This window comes from Stegodyphus dumicola, chromosome 1, assembly GCF_044657685.1.
Source record: "Stegodyphus dumicola isolate Sdum_Otavi_A_Nest chromosome 1, ASM4465768v1".
NCBI lineage: Eukaryota > Metazoa > Arthropoda > Arachnida > Araneae > Eresidae > Stegodyphus > Stegodyphus dumicola.
In genome coordinates, this window is record NC_140768.1 from 138,854,804 (window position 1) to 138,871,000 (window position 16,197).

The 16,197-nt window shown below is 35.7% G+C and overlaps 1 protein-coding gene across 6 annotated transcripts in view; it reads right to left on the minus strand.

Moving 5' to 3' along the window:
* The window catches only part of LOC118193164 (uncharacterized), a 120,924-nt gene that overhangs the window by 12,194 nt on the left and 92,533 nt on the right, over positions 1–16,197 (minus strand). The window contains exon 3 of one of the 6 annotated variants that reach the window (XR_015042379.1): positions 10,100–10,226. The exons of the other annotated variants lie outside the window; for them this stretch is intronic. The gene's annotated coding sequence lies outside the window, so the exon portion shown is untranslated. The remainder of the gene's footprint in view (positions 1–10,099; positions 10,227–16,197) is intronic. 6 annotated transcript variants of the gene reach the window in all.

Here is a 16,197-nt window from a genome sequence, read left to right on the forward strand (position 1 = left end):
CTTAGGTCTGCAAAAATTATCCAAAAAGCTTCTCACAATAAAGGAACTGGATTTTCTTGAAGCTTTTCACATTCACAAAGATTTATCTTTATTAGTTAATGACTTTAATTCCAATCCAGTCTTTTTAACTCTTTTAAAATTATATTAACTTATTTTTTCAGTTTTATTTACTATTTTTTCCGACAAATGATGCTACATTCTCGTTCGTTTTACTCTTGTTCGGACCTGACTACAACCGTCGCTTTTTGTTCCTAATAAAGAGGAACCAGTACTTCTTTACCCTCGAAATCGATATTCTTAACTAAAACAAAAGGATGTTGCTTTGATAATTTTACGTTTCCTTCTGACATCATTACATAGTTTGTTATATTTCTTGACGTAACAAAAATACAGGTGTTGTTTTCAGCAAGATGATGCTATTTGTTACAAATCCAATGAAACTAAGCAGTTATTCCATGGATTTTTAGGCACTGATAACAGTTAAAAAGGATTACCCCACTTTATTTCATCTGATTTGTCGTCGTCGCAGTTTTGTATTGTGAACGTATCTTAAAGCAGGGTAAAATCTATACAAATAATTTGCATTTACTAGAGAACCTCTAGAAGAACGTTACAACATCAATTAACAATATCAGTGTACAGATGCTTTTCCCACAAATGTAACAAGAGAGCTTGCGTGCATTCCTGAATAGAGCTGCTATTCAAGTATTTGTTTTAAAGACATGGTTTGATGTTGCATTTACAAAGCAATAAACATTAGTAATAAGTATTGCATAACTTTGCGGGTTGTGTATTAAACAAGCAAGCTTAACTTGCTAACTATTATGTGCACGCCTCTTTGATCACCATGATTAGGTTAGTTTATTTGAATATGGCAAAGCACACAAGAGCCATTTGGGTAAAGAGAGGGATGCTAGCCCGTTTTCCTGGGATGAAACCCGGATCAAATACCCAGTAATCAGCGGTCAACCACCTGACCATTTGGAGGCCGATTTCCCTGATTTACAGAAAAAAAAAAGCCAATATGTTATTCATAACTGACTTTAAAACGCGCATGCAGCTATAGCAAAATGTATTTTCTCCCTTCTTTCTTTATGCCTTCATGGTGTAACGGTTAACACACTCGGCGCGTATTCGAGAGTTCCAGGTTCGAGGCCAGGCGAGGACATTTTGCATGTTTCATATCTCCTGCTTTAAAAAACCCCTAATCACTCTACAAACTGGTTGATAAAGATTTAAGTATATTTATCAAAACTAAAAGGAGCAAGTATTTATTAATGCCAGCTGCTGTTATCCTGACCTAGTCTGACAAATGTTAAAATGAGCAAACATAAAAAGCAGTAATAATGTAAAAATAATATGAATAAGAAGTAAAACACATGACAAAATGGAAAAACTTTCAATAAACTATATAAGACAAGAAGAAGCATTTATGAACTATTGAAAATATTTAAATGTTGAAGTAAGTAGCAATGTGTCATAGAAATAGACCATAAAACTTCCAATTATACATTACAAGAGAGGAGCAATGTGGAAAGAAAATAAGCAAATCAGTTCACATTGAAACCATCGACATTTCTGATCGCGGGACGGCATTGCATCCTTCACTGTCAAAATTAAAGGATAATGTGAACAAATATGCTGATGTTACGAATTTGGTATTTAAAAAGCTAATGTTAGTTCAATTATAAATTAAATGGTTTTATTTCTCGCGCAGTGCAGCGCGTGACGAATATTAGAGGAAAGCTAAGCCGGAAAAATTAAAAATACAAGAGCGCGTGCGTTAAATAAATAAATATCTGTTTTTGATTTCGAGAAAGTACTGGAAAATTCTAGCGCGTGATTTTAAAATCTTATAAAAGGAGGAAAACATCTCAGTTTGTAGTAGTTTTTTAATTTGTTGTTGTTTAGAAAACTGCCGTTGTTGATTATAGCGAATTCGCGGATTAGCGTTCTTTAGCTGTTTTGAATTACGTTCTATTGTACATTTAAGTAGTTAAAAGATAACTACTGTGAGATATTGTGATACTGCATGATAATTTGAGAAAATTTAAGCATTTATGTTGTGATAATAATAAATTTTTGTTCATCTTTCATCGGACTTGTGCATTCATTTCATAACGAACCCGTACGCACGCAACACTGACTTATTAAAGTTATTGATTAGTGTCCAATGACGCAATTATTTATATAAATTTTGCAATAGAATACAAAGCTGCACTTCAGTATTTAGTAAGAGTAAAAATAGTGATTCTAAGGCTAAACGTAAATTAACTATTAATTCTAGTAAAGTTGATGATGAAGGATTTAAGCTCCCTACTAAAACTGCAAAACATCAAAGAGTAGGAAAAATACCTCTGAATATTAAATCAAATAATAAATTTTAATTTGTTAAATGAAAATAATGATGCTTATGTTAAAAGTGCTAGTAATGCTACCCCCAGCCAACAGGCAGTGCAACAGGAGCCGACGAACAGCCAATCACAGAGTATACCCCCAATAATGGCAAATCCTGGAAAACTTAAACATGAGGAATTTTTAAAAAATTTATCACTTAATATTGAAGCCAAAAGGAAAAGTAAATGGGGAATTGCTGAAAATTCTACCACGGACTGCTGACGACCATAGGATACTGAGTGCTCTGTTCCAGGAAAAAAAAGATTGAACAATATGTCATAAATGCAAATTATGCAAGACTTATAAAAGAAGTTTTTAGGTTAGTTAGACTAAGACTGACTAGGTTACTAAGACTGACGCCACTACTAAGACTGATGACATAGCCAGTGCATTAGCAGTTAAAGGCTTCGCCATAAGTAAAGTGACTCAACTGACTAGCCGCAGAACGAAAGCCCCTATGCCTCTTGTGCAAATAATGAAAAATGAAATCTCTGACCAAATCTTCTATGTTACTGACTGACTATTGTTTGCCGTGACTGTGGAAAAGTACACATCCAAGAACCAGGTGCCACAGTGCTATTAATTGTCAAAAGTTGCACCATTCTTCAAAAAACTACTTCTTCACGCCAAGGTATGTAAAGTCTTTACTAGTACACAAGACGATGGATTGTCCCACCAAAGGAAGAATCGAAGAACCCAAGAGCAGTAACTGCCAAAAAATCTTGCGTCATATCGTGGATGCGAGAAGTGACCCAAAATAGAAGTAACCAGTAGAAAAAAGACAGTTCTGTAAAAAGTGGAATCTCCTTCGCAGATATGGCTAAAAATCAGGCTCAAAATTCTAGTAACAAACCTAATGCTCAATTCCCTAGTTCGGCTATTGCTGCACAAAATCAGCCAGTAAAGGTAAATGTTCAACTTAATGTATCTTATATCGGTAATGCTCTCAAAATTTTTAATGTTTCAAATGTAAACAATCCTAAGAAAAGCTCTTCTGCAAATAATGCCTCTAGTTCTCCTCAGGAGAAAAATCAATGTGTTGAATTTTTAAATTTTATTAAGAATGTCCTGAATTCAGTAATATTTTTAGAATTAACAAAATTAGAATTATGAGTAATGTCTTTAAAGCTTACATGCCTAAATTGAAAGAGCTAACTGATCCAGTTAATAAAATGTTTCTATTTTTTGAAATAATTCATGAAATCAATAATGCATCTGTTGATTAAAGTATGCCTTTAACAATAATAACATGGAACGCAAATGGATTGGAGCTCAATGAGTTTTTACACGAATTTGCCCCCGACATTTTACTTCTACAGGAGCACGTGCTTGGCCCTCAAAATTACTTTAGAGCCTGCAATTATGTAACGCACCTTTGGGACAGACCAACAGAAGGCAGATATGCCAGTAAAGGCAATGCAAGAGAGGTGGATTACTTAGTTTAATTAAGCGCTCCATTTCTTATTATGTCACACCACTACCACAGCTTTTAGCGATTGAAGCTCTAGCTATTACACTAGCATAGAAAATATTATGTACTATGTTTTGAAAGTCCCAATGTGCAATTTTCAATATAATATGTTATATTAATGTTTTCTTATAAAATATAACTTTTCGCAATATCTGTTAAAAATGCATAAATTTTCATTTCATTTTTCATTAATTTTATTTTTTTTTTCCTCTTTCATTCCTTCTCTTACTCGTTTTTGGTTTAGATTTACGGATAATTTTTGAAGATCATATTAAAATGTAATTAAGTGACCGCCGTACTTAGCTAAAAAATTCTTTTTTCCTTTCGAAATTAAATTCATATTCCCTGACGAGAAATTTCAGCGCTTTTTCAGTTTGGCCAAAGCACACCAAACAGCACGATAAACATTATATCAAACAATGCCAAATTAACACAATAAATTAATAGCAAATATGAGATTTTTAAGAATCGAAAAATGCATTTTACTGATAGGTGAAAAAATGATTTAAATATTGAATAACTGGGGTAATCGGGAAATTTTGTAATTGATATTTTAAATAATTTTTGTGTACGTGCCAGTTAAACGTCACTGTCCGGTTAGTAATCTATTGACTAAATGTTTTGACAGTTAAGTGTCCCGTAGCTAAATGTCCTGACGGCTAACTCTCTGTGTCGGCTAAATGTCCTGTCGGCTAACTGCCTGTGTCGACTAAATGTCCTGTTGGCTAAGTGTCCTTGTCGGCTAACTCTCCTGGGGGCTAACTGTCGTGTCAGCTAAATGTCCTGTCGGCTAACTGTCCGTGTCGGCTAAATGACCTGTCAGCTAAGTGTCCGTGTCGGCTAAATGTCCTATCGTCTAAGCGTCCGTGTTGGCGAAACGTCCTGTCGGCCAACTGGTGTAGGTTAAGTGTTCCGTCGGCTAAGTGGCTGTCGGCTAAGTGTGACGGACCATAAGTTCTAAACAACACTCAGTACCCAACACATACGATACAAACGAGAGACGCTTTCACAGAAGAATTCACTGAGGAGTTACATGATGCATTACTTAAAATAGTAAAATTGAAAGAGACAAAAGATACAAAAACAGTGAAATCAGAGAATTTATCAGGAGAAGGAATCATGCACGTAAACAGTGGCAGAAATTCAGATGCCCTTCTGACAAAATTATCCTGAATCAACTGAATCAGCAAGTCAGGACTCTATTAAAAAAATATGCACAACTCGACTGGGCCAGACATTTAGAATCGCTTTCAGTGGATGATAATTTGATCTGGAATGCGCTTTCTAAATTTAAGAGACGCAACACCAATATTCCGTCCATTAATGGCCCCAACGGGATCGCCTACACTGATTTTAAGAAAGCTGAGTCTATTGCAGATAACTATGCTTCTCTTCGCACACACAAAATTTCTCACCCCCAAACAGAACACTTAGTTTCTTCCCTCATTACACAATTCCAATCCAGAACACACAGAAACAACACACAAACAACACCTTTAATTCTGCCATCAGGAGTTAGTAGTTATATCGAGAAGACAAAAAATCGAAAAGTCCACGATTGGATAAAATAAGTAATAAAATAATCAAGAAAATGGGACCAAAGGTGCTCTGCAAGTTCACAAAACTTATCAACGCCATGATCAAAATCCAACATTTTCTCACCGATTGGAAGACTGCTATCATCGCCCCGATTCTGAAGCCGGATAAAAATCCAACTCATACTGCTTCCTACAGCCCAATATGTCTCTTGTCAACGTTAAGCAAAATCGTTGAAGTTGTCATTCTGAAAAGAATACAAGATTTCCTACAGGAAAATAACATCATGATTCAAGAGCAATATGGATTCAGAAGGAAGCATTCCACCACTCGTCAGTTATACAGAGTAACAGAAATTATTGCTGACGGCTTTAAGAAAAACTCATCACCGGAGCTCTCTTTATCGATATCTAGAAAACTTTTGATTGTGTATCAAAAGCTTTCCAGGGTCAAGGCCGAGCTTTCAGTGTCTCACATACAAGTTAATCACTCTGGGTTTCCCAGATTACATCATTAACATCATCAATTCCTATCTTTACGATAGATACTTTGTCGTTCATTATAACAATACTCACTCTGCACGAAAAGTAACTCTCGCTGGGTTACCCCAAGGGAGTTTACTTTCGCCCTGTCTGCTTTCAATTTATACTAACGACACCCCACAAAACCCCCTCACTACACTTGCATTATACGCAGACGATACTGCGATCCTACACCAAAAAATGCAGAAGCTACGACACTGCTATCCTACACCAAAACGCGTCTATGGCCAAATTTAGACATTTACGCCATTTAGAGGTGTCATTTTAGACCAAAGACTACATGGGCCCCACACGTCGCATATACTTTAAATAAGTTTCGGGGTGCTAAAGCCTTTATTGCCCGAAACTCGAGTTTATCTATTCAAAATAAAATTAATGTTTTTCAATCGATGTTGTGTCCCATCATTACTTACGCCTGTCCGGTCTGGGATTTTCTATGTGACACTACTATGAAGAAAATTCAACAAGTCCAAAATATGACTTTAAGGCAAATGGATAATTGTCCCTTGTTTATTAGGAATGATACAATTCATCGTGAACTTAACGTTGATAAGATTATTGTATGTTTTGCAAAAATTGCTAAAACATCCTTTAGAAATATTTACAAAGTGAATAACGGCACCATCCCTCATCCTCTTAAATCAATAGATATTTAGGCCACCTGTTCCGTCTTTTTGGTAGATAGGTGGCGCTCTTGATGCGCGCCGATGAAAAATATTCCACTTGACGCTTGAACATGAAGAATGACGCATGTCATATTTATTTGATGCTTGATTATGTTTCATGGCCGCTATAGGCGGAAGTAATATAAGTAATATAAGTTTATCGTTAATAAATGTTATTTCTATGTTCTGTGAACTCTTGAAATTTTGATTTGAAATTCTAATGCTCTCCCAACCTTGACTCCTGAAACGAAACGATCTTTGAATTTATGACTCATGAAGAGAGACAACACACATTTTTTTGGTGCCGAAACCCGGGAAAAGGGGAATTACCTTTTGAAAGGTAAGACTTTTGATTCATTTATTCTTGGTATCGATCTTTGAAAACGAAACATAATGGATGATTTAGCAAAAGAGAAAAAGAAACGTGCTATTGTACGTAGTAAAGTTACTACACTTCTAAATAAACTTGAGAAATTATTATCGGAAGCATTAAGTAAAGAACATGTAGAAGATCTAAATTCATCATATGAATTGTTAATTGAATACCATGAGAAACTTAAAACTCTTGACTCAAAGATCGATGCTCTCATAATTGATGAAAAAGAATATGATAACGAACTACTTGTATGTGAAGAGTATGATGAAAAAATTATAACGTTTAAAGCTAAGATTATTAGTAAAGTAAAGAAAATTAACAGTAATGAAGTTGTTGAAAGAAGTATAATTACAACTAGTAATGGTATTAGTAGTACTCTAAATGGTAATAATGTTGTTACAAGTAGTGCTTCAGTAAAGTTACCTAAATTAAATATTGAAACATTTGCTGGTGATCCCAGTAAATGGCTCGAATTCTTTGATTCGTATGATAATGCTATTCATTCTAATCCAAGTTTATCTAAAATAGATAAGTTTACATATTTGAAAAGTTTATTATCTGGTTCAGCATATAATTGTGTTTCTGGTTATGCTTTATCTGAAGAAAATTATGATCTATGTATTAAAAGTTTAGAAGAGAGGTTTTGGTCGTAAAGATGTTATTATATCAAAATTCACGCAGATGTTGTTACAGTTAGAACCAGTTAAAAGTTCTTCAAATGTTTTTGAGTAAAGAAAGCTCTATGATCAGTTACAAATCTGCGTTAGAAATTTAAGTAGTTTAGATGTTACTAGCGGTTCATACGGACAGTTATTGAACCCAATAATTCTTAAATTGTTACCTGAAGATTTAGCTCTTGAATTCCATAGAAAAAGAACATCTAACAAAAATATAGAAGTAAGTGAATTAATAGAGTTCATTAAAATCGAAACTGAATGCCGAGAAGCAAGTATTTTGATTAATAGCTCAAAAGGTAATAAATACACAGGGGTTAATCCTAAACAAGGGTTCAAAAATTATAAAGTCAAATCACAAGCTTCTGCTTTTAACACATCGGTAAAAATGTTTTGCATATTCTGCAAATCAAACGAACATACATCTGCCGGATGTTTGAAATTTTCCGACGACCAAAAACGAAACAAATTGAAACATGAAGGTCGCTGTTACAAATGCTTTCTGACATCACATTTGTGGTCGTTTTGTCGGTCAAAAATACAACCATGCGAAAATTGTAACGAGAAAAATCATAATACACTTTTCTGCCGTTTGAAATCGAAAGAAATGGAAGATGTTAACTCCGCTGATACGCAAAATAAAACTTTAGTATCTACTTCCCACTGTAACACTCTAAAACATGAAAATAGTGTGCTTTTACAGACATGGTCTGTTATTGCTCAAAGCAAAAATAAATCGAGAATCGTAAGATTATTAATTGATTCAGGTAGTGAACGAAACTTCATCACCCACAAGTTAGCGCGCGATTTAGAATTGCAAGTCATTAGAAAAGAATTTCTAACAATTTATTCTTTTGGAAATCAGCGCGGTAACTCGCAAGAATTTGATGTATATAGTCTAAAAATAAAAAATAAAAACGATGATCGCTGCCTTGTTGTAGAAGCTATAGGGATAGAATTAATATCATCAATAGAATTCCAGGCGCCATCAACATGTCAAAACATTAAAGAATTTATGACTAAAAAGGGCTTGGAACTTTCGGATAAAAGTCCCGTTAATGAGAACATAAATATTCTGCTTGGCGCGGAGCATTTCTGGTATATACAAACAGGAAGTAATTCAATGATAAATGATGGTTTGTTTATAGTACCGACCATATTTGGATACACAGTGATGGGTAAAGTAAAAAATAATAATACTCGAATTAATGCGTTGTTTTTATCTGCCGTTGAAGGAAACACATTTGATTTACAGTCATTTTGGAAATTGGATTCGATAGGAATTGAAAATGAAAACAAAACATTTTAATTTAAGGTTTTCCGAATGTGCCGAGTGCCGTTTGGAATGACAACAAGTCCGTTTATTTTGTCCGCCACTATCAAACATCATATTAAGGGTTATGAAAAGAAATATAGCAAAGCTGTTGACATGTTAAATAAGTCCTTATATGTTGATGACCTTATCCATGGAGCAGACTCCGTTAAAGAAGTTTTCTCATTATCAACTGATACAGTTAAAATTCTTCAAGACGCTGGTATGAACTTATGAAAATTTGAATCAAATTCCGTATCTTTAAAAAATCATTGGCAAGATATTGGTTTAATTAATAAGGAAGATAATTTGGATAAGAAAACGTTAACGGTGCAGGGAATAATTTGGGATTTGGATGAGGACACATTGAAATTAGATGTACAAGAACTTTTACAACCAGTTGACTGGAAACACGTTACAAAGCGAAAGGTATTACAGATTGTGGCAAAAATTTATGACCCAGCTGGATTCATTGCACTCTTTGTTATCAGAATAAAATTCTTATTACAAGAGTTATGGGAATTGGGTATTGATTGGGACACAATTTTGCCCAGTTATTTGAGTGAAAAATTTAAAACTTGGTACTTTGAAATTGAAGTTATTCTCAACTTGTGTATTCCTAGAAAATATATATTAAATGATGAATGTGTAAATTTCGATAAAATAGAGCTTTTTGTCTTTTGTGACGCCAGCCTCAAGGGATATGGAGCTGTTGCATATTTTCGTGATCCTGATTCTTGCTGTACGTCTTTTGTTCTTTCAAAGAACCGTGTATCCCCACTTAAAAAATTAACCTTGCCTCGTTTAGAACTTATGGGAGCCATTATTGCCGCAAGAATAGTTAAATATTTAAGGAAATTATTTAATATCCAAGAAGATAATGTATTTTGTTTTAGTGACTCTAAAATTGTTCTTCACTGGATCTGGGGTACCGCTGATAAATGGAAACCCTTTGTTGCTAATCGTGTACGTGAAATACAAGATGTTGTATCACCTTCGCAATGGAAATACTGCAAGGGAAATGACAATCCGGCTGACATAGTTTCACGTGGATTAAGAGCTTCTGATCTAGTGGAAAATAAACTTTGGTTCAATGGACCAGTGTGGTTAAAAGAGAAAAATGTACCTTCATCATCTTTTGATCCTTTGATCGAGCCTATGGTGGAAGAGGTACAGGTAGAACAGCGTCAAACTACTGTATGTTCTGTTATTAGCCAAGAGGTTGAATTTGAATTGATATCCAGGTTTTCATCCTGGAAAAAATTGAAACGCGTAACTGCATGGTGTTTAAGATTCTGCCACAATATTAAACCTACATCTGTAAAACTCAAGGGTTTTTTAACAGTTCAAGAATTGGATAAGGCAAGCAATTTGATTTTTAAAATCATGCAAAATTCCGAATTTAGAGAAGAAATTAGACTTTTGAAAGCAGGGAAGAAATTGAGTCTCAGCAGTAAAATCCTGAAATTAAATCCTTTTCTTGATAGAGAAGAAATCCTTAGAGTCGGTGGTAGACTCTATAACTCGAATCTTTCAGAAAACACAAAGTATCCAATCATTCTCCCCAAAAGTCACCAAGTTACTGAATTGATAGTCAAACACTTTCACGAAGTGAACCTTCACGGAGGAGCCACATTAACATTATCTGCTCTGCGACAGAAATATTGGATCGTTAATGGCCGAGAAATTGTAAGAAAAATAATTTGGAAATGTATAAAATGTTTTAAAAATCGAACAAGCACATCCAGTCAGATAATGGGCGACCTACCTGCTTCTCGCGTATTGCCGAATAGAACATTCTCGAATACAGGACTAGATTTTGCAGGTCCCTTTTTAATTAAAGCTAGGAAAGTAAGAGGGGGAACGAAATATAAATGTTATGTTTTCCTTTACATATGTTTCACCACAAAGGCCATTCACCTAGAAGTGGTCAGTGATCTAACAACTGAAGCATTCCTAGCATCTCTGAAAAGATTTGTGTCACACAGAGGAAAACCCAAGAAAATCTTTTCTGATAGAGGCACCAACTTTGTTGGGGCTGATCGAGAATTAAGAAGATACATAGCTATACTTTCCTCTGATGAAGCATTTCAAAACTACCTGAGCGGTGAAAATATTCAATGGATCTTCAATCCTCCTGCTGCCCCTCACTTTGGAGGCCTTTGGGAGGCTGGAGTGAAACAAATGAAGATTCACTTAAAGCGGACTATTGGGACCCAGGTTCTGGCATACGAAAAATTTCACACCTTAATTACACAGATCGAGGCGTGTTTGAATTCAAGGCCAATAGTTTCCATCTCATCTGACCCTGAAGATTTTAATCCTTTAACACCTGGACATTTCCTAATTGGGACTACATTAACAGCAATTCCTGAACCTGATCTTATAAATAATAAGCTAACCCCTACTGAAAGATGGAAATTGACACAGCAAATTTTCCAGAGCTTTTGGAAACGTTGGTCTAGAGATTATCTTTCACAATTACAAGGGCGTACCAAATGGTTGAGGGATAAACCAAATTTAGCCCTCAATGACTTAGTCTTGATAAAGGACGAAAATTTGCCTCCATTAAAGTGGCGACTTGGACGAGTAATTGGACTATATCCTGGTGCTGATGGAAAAGTTCGTGTTGTGAAACTAAAAACTTTATTGGGCAAAATGAAGCGTCCTATACATAAACTTTCCCGCTTACCATTGTGTGAATTAGACTCTAAAAAAAACCATTAATTGTATATTCATATTTTGTGTCTTTATTATTATTATTAATTCAATTATGTTTCAGATTCAGAGAATGGACCACAATTGTGGAATATGGTAATTTAGCAGTTTCATTATTTTGTTTTCCTTCTAGAGATTGTAAGTATGTTTTATTTGTAAAATTTTGTGCTAAATTTAATGTTGTTATTCAATTTAAATTTGTCATTATGCATTTTTACTTTATATGATATACTGTTGAACTTTTGGAAAACTTGTTTAAATCTAAAATTGAAGCTCTTTATAATAATGTTGTAATGAACCAATGTTCATCGGGGCGGAGTATGTTCCGTCTTTTTGGTAGATAGGTGGCGCTCTTGATGCGCGCCGATGAAAAATATTCCACTTGACGCTTGAACATGAAGAATGACGCATGTCATATTTATTTGATGCTTGATTATGTTTCATGGCCGCTATAGGCGGAAGTAATATAAGTAATATAAGTTTATCGTTAATAAATGTTATTTCTATGTTCTGTGAACTCTTGAAATTTTGATTTGAAATTCTAATGCTCTCCCAACCTTGACTCCTGAAACGAAACGATCTTTGAATTTATGACTCATGAAGAGAGACACCACACACCACCAATTATTGCATTCCAAGATCTTTTTACTTCAAAATAGACTTAAATCAACTCTTATGTTCTAATAGTTATTGCCCTACAACCCGCCCCCCGACCAATGCCTGATTTGCAAGTAGATGCACTTCCTTTATAGGTTCGCCATTGGACATGCCCACCAGTAGCTCCTTTTCCTGCACCCAAGTACTTCCAGAGTCAACGCCTTTCCACTCAATCAAGCTCTCGCCGTCCTGATGCTAGCAAGCAGCAAAGATATGTCTTATTGCTTGACAGGGAAACAGTAGCTATTTTGCATTTATACCACGGACATTCTTAGGGTGTCCGGTATTTGCATTTATACCACGGACATTCTTAGGGTAAGTAGCTAACGCCTGATATATCAACACAATCATCGCACTTGCACGAGATTTCATCTCACCTATGGACTTCTTCACGTTATGATAGAAAAGATATGCCATTTTCGTACGAGTTCAACATAGAATGTGGTTTTTGCCCGGGTGCCTGTTAACAAGTGTTTATAACACCTGAGTCTTCAGTACTTAGGTAAGACTATAGACCATAAAAAAAGCAAATTAAACTGATTGACAACGTGTTACGCAATGGCGCATGTTTAAATTAGAGAGGGTAGTGTTGGTTGAAGGTAATTTGGTTTTTAAGACTGATCAGAATTTATTACTCATTATTCAAGGACATCACTTATGTGAAAGGGAAAAGTAGAGGTTAACGTTTAGGTTTGACGTAGAATTCCCTAAATCTGAATAACCTTCAAAATGCTATATCAAGAACTTGGAACCGTATTTAAGCACTGTGTCAGAAGACAGTTTAGTCAAGGGCGACCAAGAATAATAATTGCGTCCAGAGACCGTTTTCTGCTATAGTCGATTCAAAGAGACAATGAAGTGACTACGAGAGAGAGTTGGTTTATATATCTTCAGACTACTACAGGAATTAAAATCTATCTTTCTACTGCGTTTGATTTTAAGGGAGAAAATCAATATTTTTCTGCTCCATTCACTTCATCTTTCAAAATAACCCATTTAAAGGTCATATCGCCGTCATATTTGGAATCAAGTAAAAAGTGATATCGTGTTCTTTATGGATGAATCCACTTACGCCATGAAACTTGGTCTAAGTGTGTTTTGATCTGAAAGGAGAGAGAAATGCTCAACTTGCCTTTCATTATTCATGAGCAATTCAAGTTGACCAGATGCAGTTTCATGATTTGGCATTGAATCAAGGAAACGACACCGAACTGCGTATAAGTGAGTATGACGATGAAGCACCAATGAAGTTCTGTAACCTGTCACAGATATGTAGATGATAAAAACCCAAGCTATTTAAGGTTGCTGTACAAGTTATTTCTCCCGTCTTCTTAGCATGTCTCCATGGTGTGGTGGTCTGCACGCTGGGCGCGTATTGCAGAGGTCCGCGGTTTGATTCCCGGAGAAGGCGTTGCTCATTTTCCCCATCTTTCTTGCTTCCAATTAACCTAATGTCTCTACAGTGGCATCCGATCTAAAAGGGTGGTGGATGACGATTCTCCACACCCAGGATTTGGTAATTGGTTCCCTAAAACCTCAGTCGCCCTTTAAAAGGGGGAGTATATGAGGTATTTCTCTCGCTTTCTTAGCATGCCTTCGCGGTGTAGTGATCTGCATGCTGGGCACGTATTCCAGAAGCCCGTGGTTCGATACCCGGGGAAGGCTTTGCTCATTTTTCATGCCTCCTGCCTCAAAAAAAACCTAATGTCTCTAGAGTGACGCCCCAACTAAAAGGGTGGTAGATGATCATTCTCTACACCCAGGATTTGGTGACTTGTTCCCCTAATAACCCCAGTTGCCCTTTAAAATGTGGGAGTATATAAGGTATTTCTCCCGCCTTCTTAGCCTTCGTGGTTTTGTGGTCTGCAAGCTGGGCGCGTATTCCAGAGGTCCGTGTTTCGATTCTCGAGGAAGGCGTTGCTCATTTTTCCCAACTCCTGCTTCTAAAATAACCTAATGTCTCTACAGCTATTAGTCCAGAAACTGTTAATGGATGACAGTGCTCAACTGCATTGAGCCACTCTTGTGTCAGAATACTTGGCTTCAGAAGATATCTCTCGAAGAGATTGCCTAATTTACTCATTTGAAGATGGGCATGTGTAAGAGACTAGCCCCCCAAATATCAGCTCACTGAATGCCTGCCTGAATCCTTCAGAATATAAAAATGGGAACTTGGGAACTTACTTAAAAATAGTGCGTACAAATTCCACAAAACTTGATAAATATTTCAGTAAATTCTTTGATATCAAAATATGGGGTGGCCATTTCTATCAGAGTAGACCATACCATTATATTAATCGCCGTATACCATATTCTTGCACTTTAAAGAATGTAGAATTAGGTAAAATTTTACATATTTGCTCATTTCTTAAACACATCGTAAAGTTTCGAAATAGCTTTCTCTCCTTACAGCACGCACTGTTGTACACTTACGACTACTTGGCCCTCTTGACCTACTGAATTTAATATGCTTGATTTGCGCTAATGGTCTCTATCGAGATATAAATCATTGAAACACCAGTTGCAAACTATTGTACACTGATGACTACTTGACCCTTTTGAGGTGCTGAGTTAATTACGCAGATAAAATTTATCAACGCACAAATCAATGAAAAAGACGTTAACATCTATTCTACACTGAATATTAATTGATCGTTCTAAGGTGCTGAGTTCAACATGCCTCATCGAAGATAATGTCCTCTGTCGATACATAAATCAGTGAAAACGAAGTTACGAACTATCGTACACTGATGGCTGCTTGGCCTTCTTGAGGTACATGAAATATCTGATTTACATGACTTGTCATGAAATGTTTCACGTGTCTGATCTACGCTTATGGTCTCTATTAAAATAAAAATCAGTGAAAAAGTGTTACAAACTATTGCACCCTAACTACTTTGCTCTCTTGAGGTACTGAGTTTCTGATATATGCAATGGAATTTATTGAGACATAAATCAGTGAAAAAGCCGTTACAAACCATTTTATACTAATGACTACTTGGCTTACTTTAGGTACTACGTTTGACATTTAAGCGTGACGGATTTGCTTTATCTACGATACGATAATGCCCCGTATCGACCTATAAATCAGTGAAAAAGCCGTTGCAAACTATTGCACAGCAATAACTACTTGAGCCTCTTGAGGTACTGTGTTTGAAATTCCTGATCTACGCTCATGGCCTCTTTTGACATAAATCAGTGAAAATGTGTTACAAACAGTTTCAACCATATTTCTAACGTAAACATAACATGTAGTAATTTGTACCTCAAGTTAACACAAATTTATTTTTCCTCTGTTTGTATTTTACCAAATATATCCTACATAAGAAACAAGAAAGAACTTATTTCAACTAAAAATGTCTAATCTTTTCGTATGCTTTATATGCAAGTAAACTAGTAATACAAGTACTTGCAAATCGTTTTTGACCAGCTGAAGACCTTCAACAGGAGCAATCCGAAGTATCCTTTTTTTGGACAATTAAGGCAGATTTAATTTAACCCACCGGGCGGCTCGCATTCAAATCTATTTACGTCTCGAAAACTGCAGTAAAAATTAACCATGTTTACAATTTTTTTTTCATTTAGAGTGAATCAAAATTGTCCTGAAAACGGCCTTTGTTAGATTTTTCTTCCCCCCTTCTTGTAGGGCGATCAACAAGTCGTTTCACTTAAGTGATGGTTTCCTACTGTCCTTTGATTACCGCCTAGAGGCGAGTAAGCAGATGGGCTGCTTTTGCCCTTACGGAGGAAGGAACACGTTTTGTGTCCATGCTTTGGTTAGACGAAAAAAGATATTTTTTTCTGGAAATCCAAAACAGAAAAGGAAGTTTTGTATTGCCTTTTTACTAA